The sequence below is a fragment of the Armigeres subalbatus genome, chromosome 2 (assembly GCF_024139115.2).
Source record: "Armigeres subalbatus isolate Guangzhou_Male chromosome 2, GZ_Asu_2, whole genome shotgun sequence".
Lineage (NCBI taxonomy): Eukaryota > Metazoa > Arthropoda > Insecta > Diptera > Culicidae > Armigeres > Armigeres subalbatus.
In genome coordinates this window covers 276,698,641-276,718,161 of record NC_085140.1, presented here as the reverse complement: position 1 = coordinate 276,718,161, position 19,521 = coordinate 276,698,641, and the positions used below count along the sequence as shown (strand labels likewise).

General features: G+C 37.0%; 1 protein-coding gene across 1 annotated transcript in view; it reads left to right on the top strand.

Annotated features, from left to right (window-relative positions):
- LOC134212280 (protein gustavus-like) overlaps positions 1 to 19,521 on the top strand; it is a 748,069-nt gene that overhangs the window by 248,383 nt on the left and 480,165 nt on the right. Inside the window, exon 4 of the mRNA XM_062689991.1 lies at positions 15,274 to 15,370. The gene's annotated coding sequence lies outside the window, so the exon portion shown is untranslated. The remainder of the gene's footprint in view (positions 1 to 15,273; positions 15,371 to 19,521) is intronic.

Sequence of the window (19,521 nt, the reverse complement as noted above, 5' to 3'; positions counted from 1 at the left end):
ATTATTATAAAGAGATGCAGTTTAAGACAATCTGATTTGTGAATTTATGTCTGATTTTGATTTTATACCATTTCCTGGAGATTCTGGTATAACCCTAATTCACAAGGAAATCGACAATGTTTCACAAGCAGCACAAAACGTGAGGAAGATTCGCTTCGCTTGAGCTGTAATTTTTTTTCCTGGAGAAATTCTGCCGTTCACGAGGATTACCACTTGGTCCGGCTCAATGGGCACCTTGGATGTTCGCCTTTTGTGTTGCGAATCAGTGCCAATAAAAGCGCGTTGATGTTATTCCATGACAAACGGAGCCCTTTAGCGGGTCTATATGCCACGACAAACAAAACACGCCGAATTGTCTGCCGCTGAAATGGAGCTATAATTTATGGGTTTCTGATTTATGGGCTCTTGATGAGCATAAATCAACAATGGGGAGTAGTTATGTTTGTTGGCACGCCGGGTTATGAATTATGCTTGTGAAACGTGTGGTTTTATGCAGTGTTGGATAATTGAAATCGATAAATATGAATTCAAGAGAAAATATGAACGATTAGACATGTGAATGTTGAAAATGTGTAAATATTTCGAAGGAAATCATTGACAATGCTTGAAACTCATAACATCAAATGATGGATTTAGTAGTTTACTAGTGAGACTCGGACAGCCTAATTGATAAAGGCACGTTATCAACATGCCGGAGGATCTTCGGATTGGGAATTCCCTCTGGCGACCCTTCTTTCTTTCTTTTCTATGATTTCGTTCTTCATTATTACAAAAAATAATTTGATTATGTACCTACATATTATCATTAAACCTAATCTAGGGATTCAATTATCCACTTGAGCTTACCATTTATATGAGATAATTTAATTCCAAATTTCGATACATGCATCAGAAGAACAACATTTCCATTAGTGCTTCGCAAATAAACCTTCAGATTCTCATAGCTTTTGCATGCATCGCTAATTCCGAACAATCCTCTGCCAAACTAATCAATAAATGTGTATAGAGAGTCGTTAGAATGGGTCCCATATGTGTACGTACCACAAGAAGAGCAATCCACAAATCTATTTAGCCCAGTTCATGCAAACACGCGCTATCCCATCGAAGTGGATTGCAGTTAGTATTGATTTGTTCCGGAATCGAATTGCAGCGCCGCCGTCGTGTTTGTGTGCACCAGGTCTCGGGTAATGGAATATTGGATTATCGAAATACTCCAGCATTATAAACCAGATCTCGCCTTATCAAAATCATGGAGAGGCGATGAGTCGTTTGCGTACCTCATGCAATATGCAATGTGATGGAGGTGCATTGTGGTTCTCTCCGAAAGCGAAGCACAGTGGGTTTGGTAAGAAGATATTTGCAGATGCGCTGCATTTATTTATGAAACATATTAAAGCGATTTATTTATATATTTAATATATTCACTCATTAGGGTATTCAGACTACGAACTATGACACATGATGTATACTAGGAGTTAACTTTTTGAATCAGTATGACGAAAGGCATCTAAGGTTGAATTCCTCGATATTAAACACCCTAATCGAAAATTATTTAGTAAGGCTTGGTGCACAAATTACGTAACACTTGGGGGGGGAGGTAGAGGGGTTGAACATCCTTTACTTATTGTGACATAGAGGGAGGGGGAATTTTTCAATAGTTACGTGTAACAAAATGACCAAATTAAAGAAAATCAAAGTCGGATACGCAATTTGCACTAATACAATGTCCTGCTTAAGATGAGGATAACACATAGAAAAAACAACAATGACGGTTTTGTGATGTTTTAACAACAATTGAGCAATAGGGTTGTCTCAGTGAGCGTTACGTAACTAAATGGGGGAGTCTAGTCACGCGTTACTTTTTGTTACATGAGGGGGATTCAAAATCCCGATTACATAATTTGAGCACAAAGCCTAAAAGCGTTAATAAACGTATCTAGGCGTTCAAACACATAATACAAAATGGCACAAGTTTTTGTGATGAACACTAATTTACGTTTTAATAAGAACAGATTACTAAGCAAATGGAACACTGATTATGTACATTAAATTATCAGAAATAAAGATTGGGTAACGAGCGGTAGTCTGACACTGTTTCTGAGATTAATCTGAAATTAATATCCTCCCTTGACAGCTTACCGAAGACCACTGTGCAGGATATGCGTTATCTTCCGATCGTCCTTAATTACATGGACGGGATGTTGTAGTTTAAGTTGAAAAATAATAAACAAGTGCGCGAATGCATGTTCGATACAACATGATGCACGGGGAAACAACTGCGGATGAAGCGAAGCCCGATGCAGGTGCAGTGCAATTGCAATGTGCTGGCCGAGTGAGCTTGTTGTGACAACCGGGTTTATTTATCAATAATTACCAAATCCCCGCAGTGCCAGTGTCAGCCCATGGAGGATACCGGACGACGCATTATTGTTTGGCTTCGTGTTGTACCTGTTAGTGGCGCACACATGCACTTTGGCACTGGCTGGGATTTTGGTCGCTTTTCCTGTGACCGGATGCCATATCCCAGTCAGTCAAGGCAATGCGCAGCATTACGTAAATTGCAACTGTGATATTGTTGGGTGGTAACCTTCACCACTTGGCAGGTCTCGAACAGGGTTGATATTATGCGTTTAAATAGAGAAGAATGGTCTAAAATGACCTTAAATTCCTTAATTGAACGTGTATTAGCTTTTTTTTCTCCCTCTTCTTATTAGGGACTTCCAATATCCTGATCTGATCTAGGAAACCACACTGTTATGTGTTTTGCAGACCATTCTCCCTTAGCCCAGTTCGATCACACGCGGGAAGTTGTTTCAATCAGAAGTTGCGTGTTTTCAATATGTATATAGGGATGGGTACAGGTGAAATTGTCGAATATTAATGAGCGGAATTGATTGTTTATTATTTATGCATTATTTTGTTACGGTGCGAATTATTGCTGGCAAATGTTGCGCCTTGCCAAACATTTGCAAACAAAATAAATTCATTCTAATCTGTGGCAGATTAAATCAAATTTAATTTGTTTATTGGTAATTTTTTTTCTGGGGATTGAATATGGAATTTAACTAAAAGTCGTCACAGCTGAATCTCGAATGCTGAACTCCATCGACGATGCCATCAAAACCCGATATCAACGGAAATTCAAAAACGTAAATAGAGGTGGGTCGGTTACACATTATGATAGAGTGGAGACGAAATCTGCAAGCAAGTGCAGAACTTGGTGCAATTAGTAAATTGCAGCAGAGGCATACTCAGGGGTTCGTAGGGTCGAGCCCTCAACATAGAAATAATGGAGGTCGATTAGGAACGTGACCCGGGGCCCAGGTCAAGGCTATAGCTAGCAGCCGCTTAGGATGGTAATTTATATCGTTGGTGCAATGTACCTCTAGGCGTTTCATGAACCCATGAGTGATTGAGTGACACTTAGATATACATTTACATGATAGAATTATAGGCGAACCTATGGATTTGATAGTTACGTGAGGATACGGCAGACATGAAAAAGTTAAAGCTTAGGGAAGCTTTTGGTGACGGTATAAATAAAACAACCTTCCCATCGACAAGCTTTCTTTTCAGAAGGAATGGAAGTCATGTTCGAGATTTGAGTCAAAACGGTATTAAAATTTCCATATTATTGTAGAATGCCTTTAACTTCATGCAGAAGTAATACACTCATCTCATCAATGAAAGTTTACTCATTCTTATGTGTTTGAAGAGATGGCCATAAAATACATACATACATAAAATCATTTGGCATGAAGATGAAGGCCTTTCGGTATAATGGTTATTAGACATAATCTTGAATAAAATCAAACATGAACGTCATTTGACATAACGGACATTTGGCATATTTTTTTCTGTTCTGGTTAGGGATGTGATTCCTTCTTCAGAAAGTTTACATCTGCGCAGTAGAAAGAAATGGTTAATACGATTGGTTTACTAATACCTGCCCGATATAAGGTTAAAAAGGATTTGCTCCTTTCGCAGCAAACATGCATTTGCCCGGTATATGGCAAAGATACCTACCTGAATACCTGGTAGGCAACAGCATCGATACACCTATGCCTGGCGTATTGTTGGGTGATGTTTCCCGAACGTTTCCAGGTCCGATTCCACCGCGTGCAGCCAGCATGTTCGTGGCCTTCCACGAAGTCGCCGTCCTCTATCCAGTTCTATGTTGAATATTGTTTTCGTTATTCTTTCTTCCAACATTCGCACTAAGTGACCAGCCCACTGAAGTCTGTCGTATTTTAAACGATTCAGAATATTTTCTTCTATGTATATTTGATACACTGCCCATGATCGCATATTTGTAACATTTGCATTTTAGTTGATTCTGTAGATCGTTCGTCAATCCTCCCCACAAACTCAATCATTTCCAGCTTACCACAGATAAGCAAGACGGTAAAGCCTATTTTACTGTTGTGGGATTAGATGCAGTAAATTGAGCTTTATGAACGATTTACGAGATTTTTACAAGTACAGCCATTTAGTAAGCTTGGGACTTGGACAAAAAAGGATGAAGATGTGGTTCGATTCGTGGTTGGTAAACTAAACCTCTTTATTATCAATCTTATCGAATAGGAAACTTTTTAATTCTAGTACATCGTACATTCGTACATTCTTCATTATGCTTTCTTTGTCTATGGAGTGAGAAGCTAGGAACAACCATTTACTAATTTACCAATCGGAGAAGTGTTAATCGAAAAGGCAATAACCGCGTTGGAGTAGGTCAGTTGTGTAAAAGAAAGAACATAATTGGTCAGCGCTCTAGGCGACATGAAATATGAAGGGATCGTAAATGAATCATGTTGCCATTGAAGAAAACCAGCGCCTTGCTCTAGTTACCAGCACTTGTGTGGTATGGAAATCGATAGGTGTAAAGTGACATGAAACAGAATAATTCTTCCCGTAACACGGTAGATCACTTTGACGTAGTGTGTTGCGGTGTAAGATCTACCATTTTTCTAGCTAGGGCAATAAGTTGTGGTAATTAAGGTTTCATCGTATTTAGTCCTCACTACCAACAGCAGTCTCAGAAATAAAACATAATTAATGTTACCTTGCAGACAGTTGAAAGACTCGAATTCCTCTTGTTTGAGGCTAAACTGTATGCAGCGGAAACAACTTTTCAAGCAATTAGTTAAAAAACCTCGGTACTCGGTCCTAGGCTGAACTGACTGCTGGAAAAATCGAGTTAGGGGTTTAAATACGTACTAACTCTTCTTGAACTGGTGAACAATGGTAGTGAGAGGAACACACGGAAGTTCTTATTATTGAACAAATTCTCTTGCTTGAAATGGTCTTGTGGACAGCGCTAAATCCCGGGTTTTCATTGTTTACTGGTGATATTTTTGAAGCAAGATAAGGATGTGGCTAGGGCTCCGATGCATGGCCAAAAACAGTATCACTGTTCTGTTTTCTCAAGAAAGGATTGATTTCCTATTGATAAGGGGCGCGCCTTCAATGGGATTGCTCTCTACTTATTTGATACTTGATGGGCTACAGCTCTTCGATGAACCTACGCCGAATGGAGTATCCTTCTCTACTGGACTCGATCCTGGGCCAATCGCTTCCAGTCGCCCTGAACATTGAGCGCCCTCAGGTCCTCTTCAACTGCAAAAAGCCATCGTGTACGCGGCCTTCCACGAAGCCTGCGGCCTCTTCCGGGTTCTCTACTAAATATTATCTTCGCTTGTCGTTCTTCCGGCATACGATCAACGTGACCAGCCCACCGTAGTCTGCCGTGTTGTATAAGCTTAATAATATCCAGCCCTTTATACACCTGCCACTATGGGGGATCCCCATACAAGCGAGCGGTCAAAAATAAAATTGGACTTTTAAAGTGATTTTCCACTTAGTTTTAGCTGTGTATGGTCGAAATAGCATGAATATACAATTTCCAACCCCCCCCCTTTGGGGATCGTCTATGAATTACGTAATTATTTTTTCATAGGTTCGATTAACGTGACAAAGCAAACCTATTTGGGAAGTTGAAATTTCGTGCGTTTTCTTAAGGAGAAGGAAGGGGCTGTACAAAAACTAAGTTCAGCAATTTATGGACATTATGGCGGCGATCATGTTAAATGACATTAATTTCATGACATTCCGTGATATTTTTTGTTCTCACTCTCATGCCTCACAATTTGTATTTAGAACAATTTGTTTGACAAAGTACTAGGATCTGAAGGATCATAAAGCATTAAATGTTAATCAAATAATCAGAATTGAAAATAACTTTTGAAAAAGGGTATTAGCAAATTAGAAATCGCAATCCCATGACATTTTTACGTGTACAAGTTATTCAAAAACGAGATTAATATATTCTCAAAAATGTGGACATTCATTGTGGAATGTAAGAATGCTCCATTCTTCCGAAAAGCAAAATTCTTTTAATTTAAATAACAACACTATTTGAATTACTTTTGATTTGTTTTCATGATTTCTACAAGTTATATACAGCATCATTCTTTTTCTGTGTCAAGGTTTAAGTCTTCAATGATATTTTCTTCAATTCCATCAACGATGGAAGATGAGATAAATTCATCTAAAGTATTAGAAGATAAAGAACTTTTGAAAATCTTCAAATATTACAAAATTACGCATGGCATAAGAATAACTAAGTGAAAAATTTTTTCCAACGTCTCCTCGTTATCCAAATCGAGCTTAAAATGGATCTGATTCATGTAAGGCACGAAGGAAAATGTCAACATTTGCCTCTCTTGATCATTTTCTTGCATTATGAGTTCTAAATTTCTTCAACTGTTTATATTGACTTTCCGCTGGTTGTTCAGCCAGTGAACCTCAAAGTGTAGATGAGTGAATAAATATTTCCCTACCATTAGCCAGACATTCATGAACACTAGCAGGAATTTCATACGCTCCGTTCTAACTAAGATATTGTTCGTCTTTACTTTTGCAATAAACATGTCAGAATTATTGATTCCAGGAGATTTATAAATATTTACATATTATGAAATCTCATATTTAGTTCTCCATCAGTAGCTAATGAATAGCTCAGAAAATTAGGTTTAGAGAATGACTCAAACCACTCAAGCCCCAAACGCATTTCAGCGGAATGGCGACGGAAACAGTAAAATTTGACAGGAAATATATGAGCGAACTGTTAAATCCTTCCGTTACCGTTGTGCTGCATTGCATTGGGGGTTTTATTCATTTACTCCTTTGAAAAGTTAATTAAATGAGCTCAAATGGTTATAAATAAAGTCGAAGTTAGTACCAATAAATGTATGTTGACCATACCCTTGGAGCGCATAGTTCAGTCTGACCCATTTTCAATAGGAAACGATGGGACTAGATTTCCGTCGAATGAAACTTGTTGCGAGAAAATCGGACACAAATAAGTGTCTAAATGGCGATTGCGTTCTTTTGCGCACATACATACAGACGCGCATGCACACACATACAGACATCACCTCAATTCTTCGCGCTGAGTTAGTTGATATATACCACTAGGGGTCTCCGGGCCTTCTATCAAACATTCGTTTTGGAATGAGCATTAACCTTGGAGTACGAGAGAGGCAAAACACGGTAAAAAAACAAATGAAAAAAAAATCAGAGTGACTTAACTCTGTTAATTGCAAATACTGGCAAGAAATTCTTTCGGGACATTTTAGTCGAAGCTTTGTCCTTGATGTGTATCATAAAAGAACCCGGGATTCCTGAGGAAAAAAAAGTTCTTCACTATCAAAGTTGAAAATAGCGTCGTTTTTGGAAAAAAATATTGCTTCCGCATTTTTTCAATTTTTTTCACAGTGTAACCATTAGTTTTTGCACACCATTTAAAAGCTTATACAATAACCTTTGTAATGATGTATTAACATTGAAGAAAAACATTTAAAAATATTTCAATAAATAGTTGAAAATAAAATATTTTTTCAGAAAATTTGCTAACTTTTTACCCATTTCTGACTTTGCCACCTTATATCTTTTGGAACTAGTGCACCTAGAGACTTCAAATTCAGAATTTCTCTTAATTAGAGTATTGACAATGGAGAGAAAATATTTTAAAATAATTCGGAAGACATGACATTTTCGATTAATGACCGCCCGAAATCCTATAGTGACCTGGTACAATTCGTGATTCATGCGACGCCGCCAGATACCGTTCTCCTGTTTACCGCCGAGTATTGTCCGCAGCACCTTACGCTCAAACACTCCGAGAGCTCTCCGATCAGCCTCCTTTAACGTCCATGTCTCATGGCCGTATAAAGCCACCGGAAGAATCAGAGTAGTATACAGCGCGAGTTTTGTTTTCGTGTGCAGACTACGGGACTTAAGCTGGTTACGAAGTCCGTAATAAGCCCTATTTGCAGCTGCAATACGCCTTTTCACCTCGCGGGTAACATCATTATCGCACGTCACTAATGTTCCAAGATACACAAATTCTTCTACCACTTCAAATTTTTCACCATCCAGCACTATTTCGCTACCACCACCACTAATGAACCCACGTTGATTGCCAGCGACCATGTACTTCGTTTTGCTGGTATTGATCGTGAGTCCAACCCAACCCTTGCTCTCTATGAAGGGTCTAAATAGCGGGACCTTGTCATGGTGGTCTTGAGAAAACAAAACAACAACTGTATCGAAAACGATACTGCATTGCTTTTCAATAGCACTGGGGTAATTCGACATGCACTTAAACACTAAGGATACGGGTAACGCTACAAAAGATCTAATAATTGGTCGCAGTGGCACACCCGAACAGGAAAAAAAAATCTTGGAAATGTTGTATGTATCCTAAAGGAATTTATTAGCTATGGAACATTGTGTGCCAGATGAATTCGTGGATTTTTTTTTATTCGTCTATTATTTGGTAGGCACTCTGTTCTTAACCGCTACTGTGCCGTGATCTACTGTGGTACTCTGCTGCACAGAATCCACACAGAACCTATTTTTAAATTTTTCAATTACCATTATTGTTGTCGTTGCCAGTTCATCTCATCGTGAGTCCATTGCGTCCATCCGTCCATATGATGAATCCAATGATCGTTGCTTTGTTCGGTTGCAATTTATCGAGGTACTTTGATGGAGTGCCTCCGAGAAGAACAGATTTGTTAGTCGTCATCAGGCAGCCGTATCAGTAAGGCGCGTTCCCCAAAACGCCACCGTACGGACTGCGCTTCCGGCGACTGACGAGGGTTTGATGGAGGGGCTGGGAATCGAACCCATGACCATTTGCTTATAAGGCGAACGTGTAGTCAACTACGCTACGGGACCCCCCTAAATTCATGAAATTGTTGTATTCCACTTGAGTGAATGTGGAGTAAGCGCATCTGAATGCGTCTGCGCCACACACTATTTTCTAGTTTCCCTCCGAGTATTGTACGCAGCACTTTTCGCTCGAAACCCCCGAAAGCTCTCCGGTCCGCTTCATGTCCATAATGGGCCACTGGTAGAATCAGAGATTTGTATAGAGCAAGTTTCGTTTCCGTCTGCATGTTGCGAGACCTAAGCTGATTACCTAATCCGTAAAATGCCGCAGCAGCAATACGTTTCACATATCCAAAATAAACAAATTCTTCAACAACACCACTAGGTCTTACTCTATCTCTACCTGCCACCATGTACTTTGTCTTGGTAGAGTTAATGGTTAAGCCTATTATCGCCGTCTCTCTTTTCAGTGGGACAAAAGCCTCCACTACTGATCTGCAATCGATTCCAATGAGGTCGGAGTCGTCCGCAAAGCCCAGGAGCATATGCCACCGTGTGATAATAGTGCCGTTCCTCTGCACGCCAAATCTCCTAATAGCGCCCTCAAGTGCAATTCGAAAGTGCATCACTCTGCTTCAATGCTTCTAAGGTCATAAACGAGGTTGACACTTCGTCTGCAATCTGAATACTTGATTTAGAGCCATCCAGCGTTACACGAGTCAGTCTGATCAGTTTCGCCGGAAAACGATGTTCAGATATTATCTGCCACAGCTCATTTCTTTATAATAAATAGCACGTATTTTTAAAATTCCAATTTTTAAATAGGGGAAAAAACGGCTTTGGCAGGTTTTGTTCTACTATTGTCAGGGGGGTTTTTGTCGACCGAATTTTATGAAATTTGGCCACAATATTCTTTGATAAGCAAAGATTGTTTAGACCAAATTTGAGCATTATCAGTCATAAAAAAACCCTGACAATAATAGAACAAAACCTGGCAAAGCCGTCATTCCCCCTATATAGATTTTTACATTTTCAGATTTTAAGATTTTTAGATTTTTAAATTTTTAAGATTTTGAGATTATTAGATTTTTAGATTTTTTAAATTTTTTAAGTTTTAGATATTTAGATTTTCAAATTTTATATTTTTTTGATTTTCAGATTTTAAAAGTTCAGAAATCTGAAAATCAAAAAAATATTAAATTTTAAAATCTGAAAACCTTAAAATATTGAAATTTAAAAATTTGAAAATCTAAATATCTAAAACTTCAAAAATTGAAAAAATCTAAAAATCTTATAATCTCAAAATCTAAAAATTTGAACATCTAAAAATCTAAAAATTTTGAAATCCAAAAATTTTAAAATCCAATTTTCAGATTTTTAGATTTTTAGGTTGTTAGATTTTTGGAATATTAAATTTTTAAGTTTTTAGATTTTTAGATTTTATATTTTTAGATTTTTATATTTCTAGATTTCCAGATTTATAGATTTTAAAATCTTCAGATTTTTATATTTTTAGATTTCTAGATCTTGGGGCTTTAGGTTTTAATATTTTAGATCTCTATTTTTGTTTTGTTTTTCAGTTTATTATATTTTTAGATTTTCAGATTTTTAGAAATCAAAATCTTCAGATTTTAAAATTTTTTATGTGGATTTTTTGTGGTTTTAGATTTTTAAATTTTTAAATTGTTTGATTTGTAGATTTTAGATTTTAGATTTTTGGATTTCAAGATTTTAGGATTTTTAGTTTTAAGTTTTTAAATTTTAAGATTTTGTTTAGATTTTTAAATTTCAAGATTTTTTGATTTTTAGATTTTTAGATTTTTGGATTTCAATTTTTAAATTTCTGGTTTATTGCGTTTCCTTATTTTAGTTCTGAAGTTGTTAGATCTGTTAGTTTTCTAGATTTTCAGATTTTTCTGATTTTTTTATTTTAAATTTTTTGGATTCTAGGATTTTAAGATTTTTATTTTTTTAGATTTTTAAATTAATATATTTTTAAATTTCTGGATTTTTTTAATTTTTAAATCTTTAGATTTTCAGATTTTTTAAATTTTTAAATCTTTAGATTTTCAGATTTTTTTAATTTTTAAATTTTCAGTTTTTAAAATTTTTGAATTTTTAGATTTCTATATTTTTAGATTTTTAGATGCTTAAATATTTAGATTTTTAGATTGCTGGATTTTCAGATTAATAGATTTTTTGACATTGATTTTTTGATTTTTAGGTTTTTTGATTTTTTGATTTTTAGATTTTCAGATTTTTAGATTTTTTGATTTTTATTTTCAGATTTCTGGATTGTTCAATTTCCATATTTTAATTCTTTGTCAGATCCCTTGATTTTTAAATTTTAAGATTTTTTTATTTTAAGATCTGTAATTTTTTAGATTTTTAGATTTTCAGTTTTTTAGATTTTAGATTTCTAAACCTTCAGATTTTTTTTGAAAGTCTTAAACTTTTAGATTTTTAGATTCTTAGATTTTTAGATTTTAAGATTTTTAGATTTTTAGATTCTAAGATTCTTAGATTCTTGGATTCTTATAGATATTCAGATTTTTAGATTTTAAAATTTCCAGGTTTTTGGATTTTTAGATTTTTAGATTTTTAGATTTTTAGATTTTTATATTTTTATATTTTTAGATTTTTAGGTTTTTAGATTTTTAGATTTCTAGATTTTTAGATTTTTAGATTTTTAGATTTCTAGATTTTTAGATTTTTAGATTTTTAGATTTTTAGATTTTTAGATTTTTAGATATTTAGATTTTTAGAGATTTTCAGATTTTTAGATTTTTAGATTTTTAGATTTGAAGGTTTTAAGATTTTTAGATTATCAGATTTTTAGATTTTTAGATTTTCAGATTATTAGATTTTTGGATATTGTTAAATTTGCTTGTTTTAATTTTCTAGTTGTTAGATTTCTAAACTTTTGGGTTTTCGTATTTAATAAAGTTTTAAAAGTTTTTATGTTTATTTTTGTTTTCTGTGCTGATTAAGATTAAGATTCCAGATTGCAACACTGATGAATTGAAAAATGCTTTGAAATGCATTTAATTAACTTTCTATTAACTTTCTTAAAAAATTCTAGATTATAGCTTCAGTTTAGATGATCCAATTTCTCTCCCATTCGCGATTTGTTTGCACTGTCAAAAAAATTCAGTTATTGATCGAATTCAGTTAACTCGCAATTAAAAGCGAGTAATTATGACATTAAAAATAATTCCGCGATTGCTGTCGCAGCAACGGAAGCTCCGTTGTCAGAGCTCACAGCCCCAGGGTTTATTTCCAACCAGCTATCTCCGCACGCGCTGGCTGACTGGGTGTAGTATCGGGAAGTGACAGTCCACCGGTAACCAGGATTATAAAATATGCCACCGACGAGGACACTGCTGTGGGGACTCGCTGCACGCTCCAATGGTCGGGTCGGGTTGGTGGCATAATTGATCCTTTTTTTTCGCTCACGAATCAGGTTCGAACAATGACACCCCTTCCACTATTCTGCATTTCCCCAGCTCCCTCTTTCACTTTCCAAGCGATGCGGAACGGGGGCAAAATTTGATTATAATTCCGGGTATCTGACGTCCTCGTGGTCCTGGGTGGAATTACTGGTCGGAACATTATGGCGTGATTCGATTCCAACTTGACATTAGGGTGGATATATTCGTTACACGACATGATTTCAATTGTAGTATAATAATTGTTATGTTTATGGTCAACTACAAGGTTGAATACGCGTAATCATAGTGGAGTGCCGAACTGAATTATTACCGAGGTAAGACCCAAATCTAAATTGAAAGATGTTTAACATAACAACATGGTAACATTTTCTCTACAAGCGTTATTTTGTATTGCTTCTCAAAACGTTTCTCTCTCTAAAGTCAAAGTAGGTACTAGATTTCTTAAAAAAAAGGAATCAACTAAGCACATGGTATTATATTAAACACATTTGGGCAAAGCTCCACAATTAGTTTTATAGACTACTATAGAAATAATGAAGAATGTTTTAAAATGATCATACCCTATTGTATATGCAAATGCGTTGCTCATCATCGTTGTCATTAATTTCGGAAGCTGGCGGCTAGCGTTGCGGAAGAGTCAACAACAGTACAGAGCACAATGAACCTGTCTCATTAACCTTATAACGCATACCGACGCTGTCACTCGTAAAACATCTTTTAAACATTAAACATTATAACAATACCCAACTTAATTCACCAAGTGGCTATACTGCCTTTCTCGCATTTAGCCAAGACACCAACCTTATATGGCGCTTATATAGATCGATTCCATTTTCTTAATAACTTTTAAACGCAATGGTCGATCGTTATCAAATTCAATAGTGATCAACAAGGTTTTGTCCCCTTTCGAATGCAACTTGTTGCGAGAAAATCGGTTAAGAATTACTATACGAAAAAGTAGCTAATGTTTTTCGGTTTTCATGTACACACACACACATACACACGGACAGGCAGACATTTTGTTCAGCTCGACGAGCTGAGTCGATTGGTATATAACATCATGGGTCTCCGAGACTTCTATAAAAAGTTCAATTTTGGAGTGAAATAATAGCCTTTCGGTACAACTTAGTTGTACGAGAAAGGCAAACACGAAATAATAGTTAGGGTATCCAACCATGGTTTGAACCAAATTGCAGGCGTTTGACGAGTCGTCAAAACTAAGTTCATTTATTTCTTTACAGAGTAGGCTTCGAAGGGAATAGATGCTCCCAAGCCTCTTCAAAAGAGGCTTCCGTGAATATTTAAAGGAGGCTTCCGAGCCTTTTGAAAGAATGCTTCCGAGCATCTTTAAAGGAGGCTTCCGTGCCTCTTGAAAGGAGGCTTCCGAGCCTCTTGATAGGAGTCCATGATGAACCTGTTATTACTATCGGAAAATCGCGTAAATAAAGTCTCAAATAATAAAATCTCTTGAGATTGGGCTTCCGAGCTCCTTAAAAGAAGGCTAGCTAGCCTCTTGAAGAAAGGTTTGGAAAAAGACTTCCGAGCCTCTAGAAAGAAGACTTCCTAGCCTTTTGAGAGAAGACGTTCGAGGTTCTTTAAAAAAGGTCTTCCAGGCCTGTTCAAACGTCTTTTGAACGGAGATTTCCGAACTTCTTGAATAGAGACTTCGGATCCTCCTGAAAGTAGACTTACGAGCCACCCTTAAGGGGGCTTCCAAGCAAGCCTGTTGCAACATCACGGAAAAACGTGGCAAATATAATAATAATTTCAAATGTTTTATTATGTTTGGCGGTTCACTATCACAGATTGGACGTGTTGTGGTATTTCTACTTGTATATACTCATCAAAAGCAGGGAACTGCAAGTATTCGGGAGGCTTATGTTTTTAATACAAAAATAATCCTTCAATGTAATTCCGTTGGAAAGATTGAAATAAATTATAATGTGGATTTCCGGAGTAAGCATTGAACAATGGATTTCGATTAAAAACTAATCAAAATATTCTGAGGTTATCCTAGAATTAGAGTTAATATGAAAAAAACAGTCGCTTGAATGTGTGTTCAAGGATTTTTTCAAGCAAAGATCCCTGGACCGTTAAAAGTGCTAATAACATTATGAGGGCGGCTTTGAATGTAAATTTTATTAGATAAAATATTATTATTCGTACTCTTGAAAAAATACTGGAGTGGCTTTGTTCTACAAATCTACAATCACATTACAATTACAGGTTAACATTAAATTTATCTCACTCAATTAAAACGTGTGGGTACCGTTACAGAGTTCACACACCACAACAGTTAGCTGCTATGGGATGAGGTCCTTGCGGGATGACGGGAACAAAGCGGATCGATACAAATTTTAATGCAATTATTTATCGTTTGTCTCCGGGTGATAGGTGATGTTTACCATTATTCATTTGTGTTCGTGTGTGTGTGTTTTTTATATCGTTCAGTGGAAATTCGATGTTGTTACGTAGTGGCGGTGCATTAATTGGTTTTATTTTAATTTGCTCAAATGGAAACAAAATTATTCATCCAATTGTACGAATCGAGACGGCCAATGGGGAAAAAGTTGATTGAATATTAGTCATATACATGACTTTAGGATAGTTCACTTACAGTCTCCATTTTTTTTTCCTTTTTCAGATAGCGTGATATTGGATCATACAGGAGAGATGAGCAATGGACTTTTTTAAATTTATGTAGCGTACTTAATTGGAGCTAGTCAGTACAATTAAATAAGGTAGGTGCCCTGATTACATATTTACAGAGTCATATTTTGTGATTGTTTTATAGCAACAAAGCATTCGCATTATTTCAAAAGCCAAAGTTAATATTGCAACGTATAACATTTGATTCGACTATATTATTTTAGTTGAATTAATGTTGAGAAAAGTCAAGATCCTTCTTTGCACTTCTATGAAAACTGTCGGAAAATTGAGCTATTCAGAATATACTGAAGAGGAAATCAGATGCTGTGAAAATAGAAAAAATGGGAACAATGACGAAATTATGAAGATGAATGGTTGAAGGAACCCAAAACACTGGTTCCAATGCGCAATAAGATCAGTTTATTTTCTGATCCATTATTAGCAGAATATGTTGTCGGAAGATGCTAAAAGAGTATTACAGTTACGTCGTTTACTCAAAAGAATGTAATAGGCTCCATTGAGTGGTCCTTAACCTCTTGTGCTAATTTGATCGAGCGTCTGTCTAACAAGGAAGTACGGCTCATGATAGCGTCTGTCTTTATGCTAGAGGCGGCTGATCATTGCCCGAGTGTCCGCTCTGCTGAGCTCTAAACAGAACTATTCACTATGGCCTTCCGGAAATTCTTAGGGTTTGGTGTCTGGCCCTACTATTTGTTCTTATTCTTCAACGGCTCTATGTACATTCCAACTGGAACTTGGCCTGGACTGCAGTCAGAATTACAAATCAACCACGTTCTGATTGATGGATGGACCACTTACCTGACATTGTAAAAGGCAGGACCTATCGTGGCGCTATCTTCGACACTGAACACAATCTGATGATGATTAGAATGCGTCCCAAAACTATCCGTCATCAACAATGTTCGTTACTGATAACCTCCTTAATACGACTGAAACAGCCAGATGTCGTCAATGCAGCGAGGCAGCGTTGCCGGAGCATGATGGAGCCCCTCTTGACAGCTGCTGGAGAACAGTTAAAGCAGCCATTAGCAACGCCAAGGAGAGCAACTTCGGGTATGCATGGGACGAAGTTTATGGAATGAGTGGGTTGACGAAGAATGCAGATAGTTTCTGGAGAAGAAAAAGGCAGCGTTTAGACGGAAACGGAGACAGCAAACTTGCTTCTTTCAGGATAAGGAACGCTGCCTGGAAACGGCGGAGTGCTGCGAGTCGTGCAGTGATAAGAATGGGAGCACTTTGCGGATTAATGTGTAGTGATCGAATGCTAGAAGCAGAACATTTTGAAATGCGCTGGAGCTCAGTTTAGGTTCAGGATAGGCGGATAAGATAATTGTGTTCGTTCAGCGACCGATGGAAATCAACCAGCACCTTGAGGGAAGTTAACCCGTATATACACAGGTTGAACTTTTAATGTTAAGACCAAGTATAAGGAATACACAAGATAGGGAACTGTGGAGTTTATTCTGATTATTTGCAAGCGGGAGCCACTTGGAACACCTTATCGCACTGTTTGTTCACTGAATGTGATCGACGACACATTCCCCGATTGCTTTGATTGCTGATGATGTGACTCTAAGTTGTGGTTCACATTAGGCCTACTTCGATGGTTTCAAAGCAATTGAATATATGATTTATGTAGTAAACGGCAAGTACTGTTTCACTGCCACACATTTCCCCTCTTCTCAGGAATTTATGTGAAAAAAAATTGTCATTTGAATTGACTTTCAATGAAAAACATGAAAACTTTGTATTTTTATTATGCCTATAAGAAACCAAAATATAAACCCGTTTACTGTATGTGGCACATACTACATACATCACTTAACAACTGTGAGACGAAGTTGAATTCAGTTTGTAAAATTGTGTTGTTCTCCAGATATGAGTTCTCTAAATATAATGTTTACACTGACTAGATACCGCAAATACGCTATGCAAGCTGATCGTACTGAGCACTTTATGCGAGCACCACTCGCGCTCTTTACGAAGATTAGCTACACTAAGCTGCACTGAGCACTTTATGCGAGCACCATTCGCGCTCATTCAAAAATTCATAACAACAACTCGTACTGAGCACTTAATGCGAGCACCACTCGCGCTCTTTACGAAGATTAGCAACACTAAGTTGCACTGAGCACTTTATGCGAGCACCACTCGCGCTCATTCAAAACATCATAACAATAACTCGTACTGAGCACTTAATGCGAGCACCACTCGCGCTCTTTACGAAGATTAGCAACACAGAGTCGCACTGAGCACTTTATGCGAGCACCACTCGCGCTCATTCAAAAAATCATAACAATAACTCGTACTGAGCACTTTATGCGAGCACCACTCGCGCTCATTCAAAACATCATAACAATAACTCGTACTCGCGCTCTTTACGAAGATTAGCAACACTAAGTTGCACTGAGCACTTTATGCGAGCACCACTCGCGCTCATCCAAAAATTCATAAGAATAACTTGTACTGAGCACTTTATGCGAGCACCACTCGCGCTCTTTACGAAGATTAGCAACACTAAGTTGCACTGAGCACTTTATGCGAGCACCACTCGCGCTCATTCAAAACATCATAACAATAACTCGTACTGAGCACTTCATGCGAGCACCACTCGCGCTCTTTACGAAGATTAGCAACACTAAGTTGCACTGAGCACTTTATGCGAGCACCACTCGCGCTCATTCAAAACATCATAACAATAACTCGTACTGAGCACTTAATGCGAGCACCACTCGCGCTCTTTACGAAGATTAGCAACACAGAGTCGCACTGAGCACTTTATGCGAGCACCACTCGCGCTCATTCAAAAAATCATAACAATAACTCGTACTGAGCACTTTATGCGAGCACCACTCGCGCTCATTCAAAACATCATAACAATAACTCGTACTGAGCACTTAATGCGAGCACCACTCGCGCTCTTTACGAAGATTAGCAACACTAAGTTGCACTGAGCACTTTATGCGAGCACCACTCGCGCTCATTCAAAAATTCATAACAATAACTTGTACTGAGCACTTTATGCGAGCACCACTCGCGCTCTTTACGAAGATTAGCAACACTAAGTTGCACTGAGCACTTTATGCGAGCACCACTCGCGCTCATTCAAAACATCATAACAATAACTCGTACTGAGCACTTCATGCAAGCACCACTCGCGCTCTTTACGAAGATTAGCAACACTAAGTTGCACTGAGCACTTTATGCGAGCACCACTCGCGCTCATTCAAAACATCATAACAATAACTCGTACTGAGCACTTAATGCGAGCACCACTCGCGCTCTTTACGAAGATTAGCAACACAGAGTCGCACTGAGCACTTTATGCGAGCACCACTCGCGCTCATTCAAAAAATCATAACAATAACTCGTACTCACTCACGCTCTTTCAAATATGCACAATACTAAGTCGTACTAAACACTTCTTAGCATGTCTGAGTTGAAACTATTGTTAATTAACAACACATTTTATTACAACGGGAATAAAAAAAAAAAAGATACCACTACCAGAGAAATTTTCGTTAGGTAATCATGAACAGCCCTATACGTATGCTTGGTCCTACCTTTTTTGACCCTTCCTTCGGAAGTGTCTATAATTTCACTTTGTATGCGTTACGCAGGTGTGTTACGTATTAATCTATCAAGAAATCTCGTGAAATTTTAAATAAAATGTATGATATTTTAAACAAATTCACTTTGACATTGAAAATATAATTATAACAAATGATATGACATGGAAATATGCATATTTTTCTGATTTGTTTCAAAGAAACAAATGATTTTAATTAAGCAACATATAGAAGCATGTACAAAAAAATCTTCTCAGAAAAGCAAAAACGTAAAAATTGAAAGGGATTTAAAAAATTTCTTCAGTGGAAGCTAGATAGCAAATGTGAGCATGTTTTGAGACACTAATAGATTACTTGCATGCATGTATGTGTGCGTATGTGTGCAAATTCTAAAATTTACTACCGTAAAAATCTCGCTCATTTTTAAGGTATTGAACAAGTTTAGTTTTACCAAATTGGGCATCCATAAGGCGAAATATATGTTATTATTGAACGCTATTGAATTTTTTTTTTTTTTTTTTCTTTATTTATTAAATCGCAGCTGTAGAAGTTACAAAATTAACTGTGTCCAGCCTCTCCAAAAGTATTACACAAATTCAAGCGAGCAAGCTTTTAAACTACTACTACTTAAATCTACTTATAAACTAAAATCT